Source organism: Talpa europaea (genome assembly GCF_964194135.1).
Source record: "Talpa europaea genome assembly, chromosome: 7".
In the NCBI taxonomy this organism is placed as follows: Eukaryota; Metazoa; Chordata; class Mammalia; order Eulipotyphla; family Talpidae; genus Talpa; species Talpa europaea.
In genome coordinates this window covers 91,391,847-91,408,756 of record NC_140074.1, presented here as the reverse complement: position 1 = coordinate 91,408,756, position 16,910 = coordinate 91,391,847, and positions in this window count along the sequence as shown.

The following is a 16,910-nucleotide window of genomic DNA, read 5'->3' as shown; positions in this document are numbered from 1 at the left end:
GGGAGTACTGGGGTGAGACTGAGGCATGAGGAGGATGTGACAGGGACACGAGAGCCTTTGTGGAGCCTCCAAAAGGTGGCAGAGAGGGGACACTCAAGGTTCAGAGGTTTGTTTCCAGGTAACTATGTCCACTGAGACAGGAAAATAGCTACAGATTCTTACCTCTTTGTTACCTCTCCCTACCCCCCACCTCCTGCCCCCATCCTACCAGGTATGCCCAAACCAAGCCCAAAGAGTCTGCTCGAGCTTCTGTGGGTGCATAGATTCATCTTCAATCATGAATACGTTTGTAGGAGCTGTTCGTTTTGGCTGAAAAACACAAGTGCCACACTCTACCCATTTCCCTGCAGCTTGCTCTGCTCACATACTCGGAGAGTTCATGGGACACAGCAGCTCAGTGGCTATACACCTGGTTCATTCTTTCATTTTTTCCCAATTTATTTATTTATTTATTTTAAAGATTTATTTATTTATGCATACAAGAGCTGGGGTACCGGCCAGAGATGTGGGGGGTGAGGGGATTCACCAGAGACAGACAGGAGAACAGAACAGGCAGACTGACTGAAATACACTGCTGAGGGGAGCAGCGGGTGAGACAGGAGAGGTGTGCTGCACCATGTGGGTTGATCCCTGGCTGGCTGGGGATCAAACTCATGTTGCAGAGGCTGCAGATTGCTTCATAGTGTGGTGCTTAATCCCTTGCGCCACCAGAGAGGCCTTATTTATTTATTTTTAAAGATTTATTTATTTATGCATACCAGGTGCTAGGGTACAGGCCAGAGGTACAGGGGGTGAGAGGATTCACCAGAGTCAGAGTGGGGAGCAGAACAGGCAGACGTACTGAAATATGCTGCTGAGGGGAGCAGCGGGCAAGATAGGAGAGGTCTGCTATGTCATGTGGATAGCTCCCGGATCAGTGGGGGATCGAACTTGTGCCGCAGTGGTCGCAGATTGCTTCATAGTGCTGACGCTTAACCCCTTGCGCCACCAGGGAGGCCCTGATTTATTCTTTTTTTTTAAACACTTTAAAATTTTGTTTATTTATACAAGCACTGGGGTACAAGCCAGAGACACGGGGTGAGAGAATTCACCAGAGACAGAGCAGGAAGCAGAACAGGAAGAAAGACTGAAATACACTGCTGAGGGGAGCAGTGAGCGCGACAGGAGAGGTCTGCCGCGCCATGTGGGAATCTCCCTGGCTGGCTGGGAATCGCACCAGCACTGCAGAGGTTGCGGACAGCTTCACAGTGCTGCGTTCAACCCGCTGTGGCACCAGGGAGGCCCCTGATTTATTCTTTTATTTATTTATTTTCTTTTTATGGAGGCATGTTTTATTTATTTATTTGTTTGTTTGTTTGTTTGTTTTAGTTTGTACATGCACTGGGTATAGTCAGAAGCACGGGAGGGTGAGAGAATTCACCAGAGCCAGAGCGGGGAGCAGAGCAGGCAGAAGGACCGAAGTACACTGCTGAGGGGAGCAGCGGGCGGCAGGAGAGGTCTGCGCGCCATGTGGGACCCTCCTCCGGTGGCCGGGGAGCAGCCGGGGATCGAACCGGCGCCGCAGAGGCTGCGGGTAGCTTCGCAACCCAGCGCTCAACCGCTGCGCCACCAGGGAGGCCCTGATTTATTCTTTTAAACATCTGCCAGGTGCTGCACAGCACAGATCCTCCATTCAACATTCATTCAGTTATTCTCAGGTTTTGAACTTAGGATGCATCAACCAAGGGCATGTTTGCACTTATATCCTTATGCACTTGGTGGTTTTATTTCTGTGGGTTCCAGTCCAGGTAAAAGGCAAAAACGATAAGGGACAACCAGAAACAAACTTAAGAAATGAAAACAAACAGCAAATTGAGTGTCCTTACTCATCAGGTAGAGGAATATAATACCAGACAAGCCTTTGAGTTATGCACAGAGGAAGGTAAGTCAGTGATTTTAACTGCTAGATAGGGGTTCGGTGTGTATATACTAATTAAAAATTGAAAGCTTATCCCCTTGGAGAGGTTGGAGTGAGTCCACAGGTCTGTACACAGTTGGTGGAAACAACTGATGTTCTTTAGTTGTAGCCCACGGAGGGTCTGGCATACTAGTGTTGCTCCAAATTCATGGACAGTTAAAATTTTCAGCAGGCTAGAAACAGTTGTAGTGAAAAATAGCATTGGGTTTTGTTATCTGCTAGGCCAGTACTGCTAAATGTTCTTTTCCATGGGCTTCTGGGTGAAAGAGGATGTATATGTGGGTTCATGGAGTTCATCTGTGATATTGTCCAGTGAAGGGATGGAGGTTGTGGGGAGATGGAGGCAGAATGCAGAAATAAGTCCAGTGAAGGGATGGAGGTTGTGGGGAGATGGAGGGAGAATGCAGAAATAAGGCTTTCAGAAAGCAATTAAGGAAAAAATGCCTTAAGCCTTGTAAGGGAGCAATAATGGAACTTGTTGGAAATAATGGGGGGAAATGGTAGAAATTGCTGAAAATAATGGGAAAAATTGGTAAAGAAACATGGTTCAGGAAGTGATTTCCTTAATAGCACTCACTGCTTGGCTGGTGATATGAGGTTGGATTCACCCAGAAGATGAAGGGGTGAAACAGGGACCCCAAGACTCTGTCTGGCAGAGGCTGACATGAGCCCTTCCCTTGCTGTCATCTCCCCAGCATCAGTGGCAGAGCACGTGTGGCCATCAAGCCTCATTCTTCTGTGTTGTCAATTTGCATTGTAAGCAAACATGGTGTTAGGACTGGCAACCCAGACCACCTTCCCTCGAGACTGGCATCTCTAAACTTCTTGGATTGACTTTCCTGAAGCCAGATACTTGAACTTTCCATGAAGAGGTTGAGGGGTTGATCCTGGTGTCTCCCTTTGGCCCCTGCTGCTGCTCTTTGGTCCTCAAGGACCCAACATCTAATGCCTGATCTTTCTTTCCAGGACTGAACAGCAAGACCAGACCCAACATAGCTGGGGCTTCTCAGTCCAACAGTGGAACTTGCTGGAAATAATGGGGAATGCCTTGAGAAACCCAGGTTAGAGGACAAATGAACTGTAGGCAACAGGGACACAAATTCCACTCCTCCCCTGGAATCTCTGCCAACATCTTGTAACCATCCCAAACTCTGTTTATCTTTCTCTTTGTGAAGATATTTACCTTGTAATCTTACATTATTCAACTTTCTTACTCATTGATTTATAGATAATTTTCATGTCTCGCCAACTGTGATCTCTTTGTTCTACTCTGTGTGCAACCATATTTAAAGCTGTCACTGACACAAAGCTGTTCCACTGACAGACTTTTACTGAAGGTTTGAAAGGTAAATTCAGGGCAGGGAATAGGGTGAGGTGAGTGAGGCCTCCACCTCAGATACAACATTTAAGTGTATTCCCCCAGACTCAGTAAGAAACATGAATAAGGGCCTCCCTGGTGGTGTAGGCGGTTGAGCGCAGCGCTGTGAAGCTGTCCGCGGCCTCTGCAGTGCGGGTTCGATCCCAGCCATCCCTATGTATCTCTATGTGGAGATACCCACATAGCGCAGCAGACCTCTCCTGTCTCTCCCCCTGCTCCCCTCAGCAGTGTATTTTGTCAGTCTGTCTGTTCTGTTCCTGCTCTATCTCTGGTGAATCCTCTCACCCTCCTGCACATCTGGCCTGTACCATGGTTCTTGTATGGTAAATAAATCTTAAAAAAAAAAAAAGAATATTTTCATGCAATATTTAAAAAATTAATGTAATCCCCCATGAACCAAATATCAGAATTTTTCATGGAGGCAGGATCATTGTAAGACTTACTATAGTCCTCTATAGTCTCAATATTTTTTGTTATCATTCCTGCCACCAGAAATTTCTCTGACTGTCTTAAACCCCAGCACCTTCACATCCAACCAACAGGTGACTTGTGGTAGAAATGTCTTACTTCATCTTTTTTCTGTTTATTCCCAGACCCACTCACCTCTTCTCCCTACCTCCAACCTCTGCCCAGCAATGGCTTACTTGAGGAAAGTCAATTTTCTTATTTTACCATGTAAAACCACTTGTCTTTATTAGTCTCATCTCCTTTCCAAAGCCAAAATGGTTCTTCAAGGTGTTCTGTAAATAATGAACTATCTGCTATTTTAGCAATATAAATAAATGATTTTTATAGATCAAATTCTCAAGCATCACTGTCTTCTCCATGAGTGTCTATAAATTGAAGAAAGCACAGATTGACTCTCTTAAGATTCACATACTACAACCACCATCCCCCCAAAATAATTGGCTGCAATCAGGGGTGTGTGTGTGTGTGCGCGCGTGCGCGCGCTCGTACTGAAAGTAAGAAAATGAATGTGTCTAATTTAATCCTACAAGGCTCTGAGAAGTAGGCATTCTCATCTCTGTCTCATAAACAAGGACACTAACACTCAAAGAGAGGAAGGAAGTCCCTCCATGTTACAAAAGAAATTGGTGGAAGAGCCCAGAAAGTCTCATGGGCTTGATTCATATTCTCATTACCCTTTCTCTCTTTGACACTTCAGTGTAACCTTCCACCCTCATCACTGTAGTGAGTCCACACCCAATCCTTATTTATAACATCTTCATTCTTAACCCCCTACATAAGCTTTGTAAAAGTCTTGCTTTGAGTTAGGCTACCTACTAGGGTGTGGAGGGCCTCAAGCAAATAGTTATTTGCAGGCCCCACAACTCACTGGCCTGTGTAGATGTGGCGATTTACCAATGAATGTATAGAATAATGGCGAGTGGGGTGGTATTTCCATCTGAGGGGGCTGGCATGAGCCTTTGCTCCCATTGTTTTTAGAGCAGTACTTAAGAGTATACTTTTGGAGATCATGCTTATTTGAAAATGTCTTTATTCAACTCACACTTGGTTTAGATTTGCCTAGGACAAGAATCATGGATGGATGGAAAATAAACTTCCTTTAGAATTTTAGAGGGTTTTTTTTTTTGAAAGATTTATTTATGCATACAAGAGCTGGGGTACAGGCCAGAGGTGCAGGGGGTGAGAGGATTCACCAGAAACAGGATGGAGAACAGAACAGGCAGATATACTGAAGTACACTGCTGAGGGGAGCAGCAGGTGAGACAGGAGAGGTCTGCCTTACCATGTGGGTTGCTCCCTGGCCGGCCGGGGATTGAACTGCAGAGGCTGTGGGATTGCTTCATAGTGCAGTGCTTAACCTCTTGAGCCACCAGGGAGGCCCTTTTTTTTTTTTTTTTTTTTTTTTACTGAAAGTAAAGGCTATGTTTCATAACAAGAGAACTCTGAAATCCAGTGACTTAAACATTTAATTAACAGTTTCTATGCTTTTTCTAATTTCCAGTTCTGTCTTTTTCACTACTTTATTAGATATACCCTCGACTCAGCTCCACTTCTACTGAATTACGTTTTCTTTCTTGCTATTGAATCTTCTGTCTTGTTCTCTGATTATAATTTTTAGAAAGATCTTGCTCTATTTCAAGGATGCTAAATCTTCCCTAATATTTCTGAACTGGTAACTATAGTTAAAAAAAAATCTTTTCAGGGCCTCCCCTGGTGGCGCAGTGGTTGAGCGCTGGGCTGCGAAGCTGCCCGCAGCCTCCGCAGTGCCAGTTCGATCCCCAGCCTCCGCGCCAGGGTCCCACATGGTGCGCAGACCTCTCCTGCCGCCCGCTGCTCCCCTCAGCAGTGTACTTCCTCAGTCTGCCTGTTCTGTTCCCCACTCTGGCTGTTCTGTTCCCCACTCTGGCTCTGGTGAATTCTCACCCTCCCGCACTTCTGACTGTACCCAGTGCTTGTATGGATTAAAAAAAAAAATCTTTTCAAGACCTTTTATCTTTTTAATTGCCTGGGGATCCTTGGTTTTGTCTTCATATTTAAGATTGATGTACTTCAGAGGGTGATGGTTTCCTCAATAGGGCTTTTCAAAGTAATGGCAGAGCGCTGACTGTTTGGTATGGGACTCCAAGTGACAGTGTCTGTGGGCCTTTTCTATTGGGATGCTTGATTTCTCCAAAGATCAACATTCCAATGACCTGTTTGGGGTGTACAAGCCTGACCATCAGGATTCTTGGCAGCTTTTGAAGAGGACTGGGGACTCACCATTAAATGCGTCAGCTTTCACTTAGATTGTGTGTTTTCAATAAAAGGCATTATTAGGCTTCTGCCCCAAGTCCAGAGTCCCCCTGCTCTACTAGAAGATAAACTTTTAGTCCTATGTTGGGAAGGTGGGAGAACTGCCAGACTGAATGGGGTGATCAATGATATGGGGACCATTTGCTTCTCACACAGACTTGCAGTTCATTGTACTGTGTTCAGGCTCATCTGCACCCCTGTCCCCCAGGATCATTGACTTCGGTTCCTGAGGAGCTGTGCTTACTGGCCCACACACCCTGCAGGCACTTGGCTTTTGGCTTTCTTTCAGCTCTCCGGTCTGCTAAGTTACTTACCATTTGTCCATCTGCTTTCAGCTTCCAAAATACAGATATCATCTCATATCTACTCTTGTATCACCTCTAATTCCCTTTGTAATTATGCTTTTAAATAATTCCTTATCTGGCATTTTAGTGGAGAGAGGGAGGTTGAGCGAAGAAGGGAAGACAGGGTCAAACCTTTGTGTTACTATAGTGCTACTCCTCCATTTTTCCTAGTTTCTCCTTGAACTTTTAGGTGAATGTTAGAGCTCCATGCTCTTCAGTGTCTCTTCTTCATTTTTACAAACTCTTTTTCTTACTTACTTGAAATCACATTTTAGTGAAAAAAATTTCCAAGGTTTTTTTTTATCATGTTAAATATAATTTTCTACAATTTTATTTATTTTTTGCTGTAACATTGGTTTATATCATTGTGTATTTGAAGTACAAGACCCCATACCCCCATCCACAGTGTTGTTACCACATCATATCCACCACCAAGACCCCCACAGTTCACCACCATAATCCACTGTGCTCCCTCTTCACCTTGCTTTTTGCCCCTCCCCCTCTCCTTGCCCCTTCAGTAGCTTTGGTTCTGTAGTCAGCTCTCTGGTATTGTTGTAGAGCAGCCCGATACAAAACGGGGTGCCTGACTGTGGGTCCTCACCCGCGCTTAAAAGGACTTATCAATGCTCTACTGCAGGCACACGCGAAAGGTTCATAAAAGGTTTATTGACAAGGGAAGGGGAAATGAGGAAATGTACTGCTCAGGGAGAAAAGTGGGAGATAAAGTTTTAAGTGAGTACCAATCTGCCGATCTGGAATCCCAAATGGCGCTCTGAGAGCTGGCCGTGAGCCAGGAGCTGTGAAGCCAGGAGGCGAGCGTCAGCAAGCCAGAGTCCAAGGTCCACATGTTTGGTTTTTATACCCAACCTGGCTGCCCAACTCCACCCTCAGGTCCCAGCCACCTTCCCTTTGGTGGTGATGGGATTTGTCTTTCCCAATGTCTTGATGGCTTTAGTCTGGAGTGGGGGTGGAGTCCACAAAGCCTGTATGGGATTAACTCAGGACATCCTTTCCCCCTAACAGTATTAGTTCTCAGTCTGGTACAAAGCCCTTCCTTCCTTCCTTCCTTCCTTCCTTCCTTCCTTCCTTCCTTCCTTCCTTCCTTCCTTCCTTCCTTCCTTCCTTCCTTCCTTCCATACAAGAACTGGGGTACAGGCCAGAGGTGTGGGGGGTGAGAGGATTCACCAGAGACAGAGTGGGGAACAGAACAGGCAGACTGACTGAAATACACTGCTGAGGGGAGCAGCGGGCAAGTCAGGAGAGGTCTGCTGTGCTGTGTGGGTAGCTCCCTGGCCGGGCTGCAGATAGCTTCATAGGTTGCATCTTAATGTCTTGCGCCACCAGGGAGACCCCAAAGCCTTATTTCTATTTGTGGTAGTATAAGAGTATTCCTTGACTGAGTCTTCCAACTCTCAAATTCATCCTTAGTTATTTTCCTTCTGCCAGTGAGTTTTAATTGCAACACTTATAATTTTCTATTTGCTAGTTCTCTAATTGCTCATTTGATAATTTCCAATTTCTATTTCATGAATGCACTGCCCATTCTTATCTCTGGAGATATTAATCATACTTATTTTTTCCCAAATGTTATTGATTTACCATTCATTTACATAAGTATACAATTCTGGGAGTACTGCTCACACCTCAGCATGTGCACGATTCACTCCCACGCCACACAACTCACATACTCCCTCAATCCCCTCCTCTCCCCTCTTCCCCCACCAGCCACCACATTTTTCACAGAGTCTCAGAGGTATGCAAGTTTGTTTTCTTTGGTTATTTTTATTCCACAAATGTACATTTACTTTATAAATCCTGTTCTGATACCTATTCTTTCATTGTGTATAAGTTCCCCCAACTTTTTGATTTTGGGTCTCCATTAGGATGTTAGAAGTGTGGCAGCTGTTTGGTGATCCTGTTTCTGTGCACTTCTCTTCACGCTGATGTTATTTTCTAGACTGCTGCGTTGGCTTTCACAGCCCAATTGGGGAGGGCACCGGTGTTGCCGTCAGGGTTGAATCTTGTCCTTGTTTTCGCTGAAGTTGGAAGTGAATGGGGCATGTGGCTGGTGAGGTATGTGAAAGCTGAGTACAGGGTGTGGAGGCTCCATATTCCGTGTGGATGGCCTCCTTTTGACTACAACACCTCAGGGCATTGGTCTTGCTTTCTCTGAGGGAGAGGAACATAATCCTCGCTCCAAATTCCTGCTGATGTTCTAGGCTACAGTTTTCCATTTCAGTAATCTGGTATGATTTCTGTCTTTAAGCAATTATCTCTCTCTATTCCACCAATGCCATTCCCTTTCCAGTTTTGAAGCATAGTTTTTAATTTATTGGTAATATATTTCCTATCGTTTCTGCAGTTAGAGCTTGGCGTAGGAGCACAGACTATGGGTCTGTGATATTGTAAAATACTGGATATTTATTCTATGCCGAATTCTATTGTACTGGTCTCTGAAAAGATATTTTAAAATAGTCTTAATTTTCAAACTATGAATCAAAGAAGCAAAGAGTAGCTTAACCAATATATCCTGCTTTACTGGTTTGTTACAAAATTAGGTTACACTCCTTTCAATATGTAGATTAAATTGTCTTGTGCTTCCACCTGACTATTATGATTTTTTTTTTCCTTCTCCAGGGTCCTTCTGCCACACTGACAGCTAACAGTCTAGGTACGTACTTTGGGTCAAACATTCTTCTAAGTGCCATGTATATAATTTAAATTTATGACATAAATATAAATCAGCTAATAACAACTCCAGACCGTCAGGGAAGCTTCTGAAGTTTAATGGGTGGGTTATTATCATTATCTTGAGAACAAAATCTGAAAACTTGCTCAGCCTGCCAGAGATTCCTGTTTTGTTTTGGTGTTTGGCTGTTAGTGCTTTTACTTGCACTTGGCATTACTGGCGAATCTCAGGCGACCTAATGATTTTGCTCCTTGTCCGTTTGTACATGATCCCTGAGAGCATCACAACCCATAGGATGGTGATCATTTAAGAGGTGGACACATAGCCCAGGATGGGCTAATCTGAGTCAAAGAAGCTTTTACTTCTAGGACTTTGATGAAAATAGAGAGGGTGAAGAGTGTGTTTCCACTGAGGCTGCCAACCTCCTAGACTATAGACTTGTTGACTCTAGTGGCCTCACTTGGAGAAAGCTGTCAGAGAATAATAAAGCCAAGCATAGAGGAAAGCAAAGTGGGTCATGGAGGGAGAGTCTGGATGATCTGGTTTGAACCCCTTGAAGCAGCCACTTATTCCAACCACATCTGAGGTCAGACTATTCCTGACTTTTAAATTATAGGAACCAATAAATGTCATTTCTTTTTTAAAAGTCACTTTGAATTGACTTTCTATTACATGTGAACAAAGAATCCCAAATAATGTGCAGTGTAAGGCAGAAGCACAGACCTCTAGGCTAGAGTCCCCGGGTCCCTGTGGTCTAGGTCTAAGACACAGTGACTTTAAAAACAGTGTGCCAACCTGTGGGTGATTTTCCCCCAGGCAACCCCAGATCAATGCAAGTGAATATGGATGTGGAATTAATTTCCTAAGCCCTCCCTACAGCCTTTTCTCATACATTACTCTTAATTCCTGGGGCCTTCTTGAGGGCAGGAGAGTGGCATCTCCTGATCTTTTTCATGTTTCTAGAACCACTCTGGGTGAGTCAGCCAGTTTAAAAGGCACTGCCTTTGGAAGTGGGAAGACTGCTCAGTGACTGGCCTGGTATTTTCACTTCGACTCACTATTTAATATTTCTTTAAGATGTAGAAAAAAGGATTTTTGGGGGTTACGGATCAAATTTTGTGCTGGTACCTGCCTGCCAAACAGGAAGGATGGCAAGGCATTCTGCCCACCACTTCTTAAAAGAAAATCACTTTGTTTTGGCCTCTCAGATTCAATTTGCATTTGTTCAAAGAAAATATTCCAAATTTCCGTCACTAGACAGATAGCACCTGCCCACTGGCCAGCCAGTTTTGATGAATTTATGGAACAGGCACACCTTGGAGATATTTCAGGTAGGCTTCAGACAACCACAATAAATTGAATATCGCAATAAAGCAGGTCACATAAATTTTGGGGTTTCCTGGTGCATCTAAAAGTTATGTTTACACTATCCTGTAATTTGTTACATGTGCAATAATAGTTTTATGTCTTAAAAAAAAGTACATACTTTAATTAAATGTGACTCAGAGACAAGAAATGAACTCAGGCTGTTGGAAAATGGCTCTGCTCACCTTGCTTGGCTCAGGGCAGCCCCAGTCTTCAACTTGTAAAAAATGCAATTATCTGTGCAATACAGTAGAGGTGTAAAAAACAAGATATGCCTGTAAATCTTGTTATCTTTTCCATGGTTCCTGCTGTCTGGATGTATTTCTGTGAGGAGCAGCAAGAGTGAACCAGTGCTTTTCTGGGGGTGGATTTTGGGTGTGGATTTCTCTCTCTCTTCTACAAATCCATTCAGAAGCATTAGTGTGTGAGCAGTTGACCTCTACCTGGCATCAGAAAGTGGCAGAAAAGCCAGGGACATCAGGGCTGTTTCACTGAGGCATGCTCCAAATATGTCACAGCTCCTGCTCAGGTCTGTGTCCCTGACATTTAAAAAAAAATCCAGTGATTTATCTTAGAAAGGAATAGTTTAAAAATCTTTTAATTTTAGAAGAGTTTTAGATTTACGGGAAAATTGTCAAGATAGTACAGAGGATTTGTCACTAATATTTTGATATCTGTGTGAAACTTTTTAGTTTGGGAGTTCTCTCCGGGGTCATTTGATGATGATCTTGTACTTTTATATGCTGGCAACGTGGAGTATGTCAGCAATAGTTGGATCTCAGTCTCTGCTGTAATCTGAGTGGATTGTAACCAGAAACCCTTATATTCTTATATTAAAGAATCTTCTCCATATTATATTTATGCTAGTCTGGTCACTCTCTGTTTTCTGGGGAATGTGCTTTTGCACAATCAGTGAAGTAATTGATCAACACAAATAGGCCTTCAAAGTAGCAGCTTTCAGTCATTGAGGATAATATGGGCGCATACAATTGATGAGTATTACTCTGGAGCATGTATACAAAGTGTTGGTGTTAGCAAGGCTTCTGTGGGGGTACTGATGTATTGGGCATTACAATTGGATTTGGCTTTCACAGTTATATCTAAATGGGCCTGTGTGCCATATTTATAAAAAACTTACAATTAAATATTTTAATATATATTAAAGTATAATGTATGTATTAAAGTATATACATTAAAATATTTTGTTCTTTTTCTTACTTATAAAACTAAATGATTCGATGATCTTTTTTGTTTTATTGTAAAATGATAGCTTATATACAATAAAATGCATTCATTTTAAATGTACATTTCCATGGGTCTTGACAGATTCACACATCCTTATATCGATGATCACATAAATACTTGGAACATTTCATTCTCTCAAAATATTAAATATTCCTTTACGCTTCATATTCATGCACCCAGCAAACTAGTGATCTACTTTCGGTCACTATAGATTATATTTGTCTTTTCTAGATTCATAAATAAATTGAGTCATGTATCCTATACTTTTGTATCTGGCTTTATCCACTTAGCATAAAGTCTTTGTCATCTATAGGTTTATTATGATTATCAGTGGTTCATTTTTAGTAGTTTACAATTTTTTTAAATTTTGAAATATGCAGTCACAGGAAATTGCAAAGATAGGATAAAGAGGGCCCATGAATGGGCCTCCCCTGGTGGTGCAGGCAGTTGAGCGCAGCGCTGTGAAGCTGTCTGCAGCCGCTGCAGCGCCAGTTTGGTCCCGGCCTGCCGATGAGGGTCTCACATGGCACAGCAGACCTCTCCTGTCGTGCCTGCTGCTCCCCTCAGCAGTGTATTTCATCAGTCTGCCTGTTCTGTTCCCCGCTCTGTCTCTGGTGAATCCTCTCACCCTCCCACGCATCTGGCCTTTACCCTGGTCTTGTATAAATAAATAAATAAATAAATAAATAAATAAATAAATCTTAAAAAAAAAAAAAAAAAGAGGGTCCATGAATGTCTTAACATTATAGCACAATATCAAAATTGGGGAAAGGACACTGGTACAATGGGTGTGTATCAGTCTACTTATCACATGTGTAGACTTGTGTAACCATTGCCAGTGAGACACACGACTATCCCATTACCACAAGGCTCTCCCTGGCTTCACACCCTCTCCTCCTCTCACCATTTCTAACCCCCAAAAACCACTGATGTGTTCTCCACCTCTATAATTAAGTCATTTCTAGAATGTTATATAAATGGAATCGTACCGTATATGGCCTTCTGAGATGGGCTTTTTTGCCACTCAGCACAGTGCTCTTGCATATAGTTGCGTGTGTTTTTTTAATCCACTTTGCCAATCCTCTTGGCCTGCTTTGATTCTGTAGGGGAGAGGTAGGAGGGTCTCATTACTACTCAGAGGGAGTGGAAGGCCAGAATTCCCATGTGGTTTCCCCTAACCTTTTGGAAGGGAAGTCTCATCAACACCAAGTAGGATGGGAAGTCCCAGCTCTCCATTCCATGTTCTCTGCAGGGGCATGTTAGTGGTGCCTGTGGCAGCCCAGCAAGAGGGGCGTCTGGCTACTTCCCCATCCAGCATTGCTACTTCCCCATCCAGCATTCGTTAGTGCGGCTGCCCATCGGGTCTGTGGTTCTTGCCATGGTGTTTGATTGGGATACAGAGATCCTAAAGTTTTCTGTCTTTCTAGGTTGCCCTTTACTTTTTCCCTTTCCAGAGAGAGGAGGACTCCTTAGGGATTTGTTTGTTTATGTCTTATAGTATTCGCAGGTAGGCAGCTTCTCCAGCATTCAGTCTCAGATATCTGAGGCAATAAGAAAACTCAGGGAACTCACTGCCACGTCATATCATTCCTAAGGTCCCTAAGTGCCTAGCGAATGTGTTCTTACCTCTACGTTAAAGCAGCTTCTTGTAATTGTCATGTATGTCATGGCCATCATTTTTAGCTACACTTAGTGGGAAGTACGGGGAGAAATGAATCTATTTCATCTTCAGTTCAAGTTTTGATTGCTGACTAATATTCCATTGTATAGGAGTATAGTCATGTGTTGCTTGATGACAGTGATATATTTTGAGAATTGCACTGTAGGCAATTGTTATGTGCACATTATAGCGTATACTGACATAAACGAGGTGGGATAGGCTGTAACATATCTAGGCTACATTTGGGGAACACTGACATATATGTGGTTTGTTGCTGACTGAAACATCGTTATGTGTTTCATGACTATACCACAATTTGTTTACCCATTTATCTGTTGATGTACATTTGGATTGTTTCCAGTTTTTGGTCTTATGAATAATGCTGCTTTGAACATGATTTATTGCTACTATGAACATACATCAAGTCTGTGTGGACATATGTTTTCTTTTCTCTTGGATAAACACCTACTGATGGACTTGCTGAGTCATATGGTAATTGTATGTTTAACTTTATAAGAAACCGTCAAACTGTTTTCCAAAGTAGTTGTATCATTTTACTTTCTCACCAGCGATGTCCAATTGCTCTAAATCCTCTCCAGCAGTTGGTGTTGACAGTCTTTTAAGTTTCAGTCATTGTAGTTTTAATTTGCAGTTACCTAGTGACTGATGAAGTTTAACTTCTTTTCGTGTGCTTATTTGCCATTCATATATCTTCCTTGGTGATGTGTCTGTTAAAATATTTGACCTATTTTTTTTAATTGAGTTGTTCATCTTTTTACTAGGGAGTTGTAAAAGTTCTCCATATATTTTGTATACAGTTCTTTATTAGGTATAGGTTTTGCAAATATCTTTTCCCAATCTGTGACTTGTCTTTATATTATCTTAACAGTCTCTTTGGAATAGCACATGTATTTAATTTTGATCAAGTCTTGTTTATCAATTTTTTCTTTTGTAGTTGATTTTTTTTGCCCTAGCAAAGAAAACCACCCAAACAAAAGTAAAAAGACATTTTCCTATACTTTTGTCTAAAAGTATTATAGTTTTGAATTCTTACAATAAAGTTTATTATTTATTTTAATTTATTTTTAATATATGGTATAAGGCAAAGATTAAGACCTTTTTTTTTTTGCATATGGATGTTCAATTATTCCAGCACCTTTTGTTGAGAACATAAATCTTTTTAAAAAGAGATTATCCTATTTCAGCTTCGAAACTATTAAAAATCAATTGACCATATATATATATATATATATATATATGTGTGGGTCTATTTCTGGACTCTATTTCATTGTCTATACAAATATCACACTACTACTACTAATTGTTTACCATTTCATATATTAATAGTTATTTTTATGCAATAATGGAGTAGGTTAGCTTTATAGTTAGCTAGCTCTCTAGTAAGTCTTACATGTAGTGTCCATAGTTTTTAGCTGAGTAAAAACTGAGTGAAATTTTCCTTTTGTACTAAAAGTCAGCTAGTATAAGTCCTCCAACTTTGTTCCTATTTTTTCCTGATTGTTTTGGATATTCAAGACCCTTTGCTTTTCTATTTAAATTTAGAATTGAGCTTGTCCATTTCTATAAAACAGTTGCCCAGGATTTTTATTGGCATTGTGTTGATATGTAGATCAATTTAGGGAGAACTGACATCTTAACTCTCCTGAGTCTTCTGATTCATGAGCATGGTATACCTCTTCATTTATTTATGTATTCTTTGATGTTTCTTATAACATTTTGTAGATTTCAATGTTTAGTGTGGTCATTTCTTGTAATTTTGAGACGAGTTTTTCCTCTTTCCTTCCTGCCCTCCTATTCCATTTTACCTCTCCCTCCCTTCCTTCCTCCATTCTGTCCTCTCTCTGTTCATCTACCCCTTCCCTCCTTTTTGTCTTTCTTTCTTTTTTCTTTTAAATTCATCTAGAAAGTACATATCTTGAGTCCTGTGTTCATATCATGAATATATGAAACTTAAAATACTGTTTATCTCTAGATAAATACGCTTGAGAAGCCTTAAAATACAGTTAGGCAGAGGTTGCAGTCAAGCACAAAGCACTCTTGTGTGGGCAGACAATGTAGAATAATTATTAAGAGCACAGACTGTGGATCCAGACCACCTGTGTTTGCAATCCTGGCTTTACCATAACTAGATGTATACCTTGGGAAAGCTATTTCATCTTCTTTGGGCTTCAGTTTCCCCATATGTAAAGTTGTAAATGTACCTATAAATTTTTCTTGAAGGTGAAAAGTCAATATATGCCAAGTGATTAGAATAGTGTACAGTAAGCACTGGATTAGTATGTGATGATACTGCTGTTGTTGTGACCCATTGTTTACTGGGAGAAGCAGCCCTGTGGTGACAACACAAATAAATGCATAAGAATTCTAATCAAAGCTCAGAAACACAAAGATTGGATGGGTCAGGAAAGTCTTTAATGGGAGTTAATATTTGGACTGACTCTTGAAAAGTGAACGTAACTCACTAGATGTATCAGGAGAAAGGAGCATCTTAGGCAGAGGGAAGCCCAGGGACAAAGGCAGAGCAGTTTCATTTATCCATGTTTGTGGTGAATAGTAAGTAGTTTGTGGCACTGGCGTGTAGAATTCATGGAAGAAGACAGAAGGATGATGCAGTTGGAAAGCTGGTCAGTGGCTGGATTAACACGGACTCTTGTGGTTAGTGAAAGCCATAAAAGAAAATGCAAATTTGTGTTGAACCTGAAATCATTGAACTTTGAAGCCAATGAAGCCAGTAAGGTGGTGTTGTTTTCTGTCTGAGCAAGACTTTAGACAGGGTTTTATCAAGGGGCAGAACTACATACTTCTATCGCTGGAGCGATAGAAGAGCTTAGATGTAGAGTTATCATTAAAGGCATGTGTGAGAGCACATGCCTAGGCAGTTTGTGAGATAGGCAGTAACAGAAGTGACAAAATGTTGAGTGGACTTTTCCTTCATGCATTCAACTAATACATGCCACACCTACTATTTGCCATACACCTTAACCCTTGTAGATAATGAGTGCAGGGCAGTGAACAAAGATACAAAATACCACTCTTATTCTATCATCTACTATGTATCTATTTTAGTAGATGTATTTTTTTTCTGGAGTATTTTTTTAAAAATCTCAGATACCATATCATTTTACCTTTAAACACTTTAGCATGTATCTCTAACTGATAAAGACTTTAAAAAACATAACCATATCACTTATCAAACCATACCAGATAGCTGCATAAAATTATTTAATAGTCGGTACATACTGGGGTCCCCCTGGTGGCACAAGGGGTTAAGATGCAACCTATGAATCTGTCTGCAGCTGCTACAGCACGAGTTCGATCGCTGGCCAGGGAGCTACCCACCTGGTGCAGCAGACCTCTCCTGTCTTGCCTGCTGCTCCCCTCAACAGTGTACTTCGGTCAGTCTGCCTGTTCTGTTCCCCACTCTGTCTCTGGTGAATCCTCTTACCCTCCACACCTCTGGCCTGCACCCTAGTTCTTGCATGAATAAATAA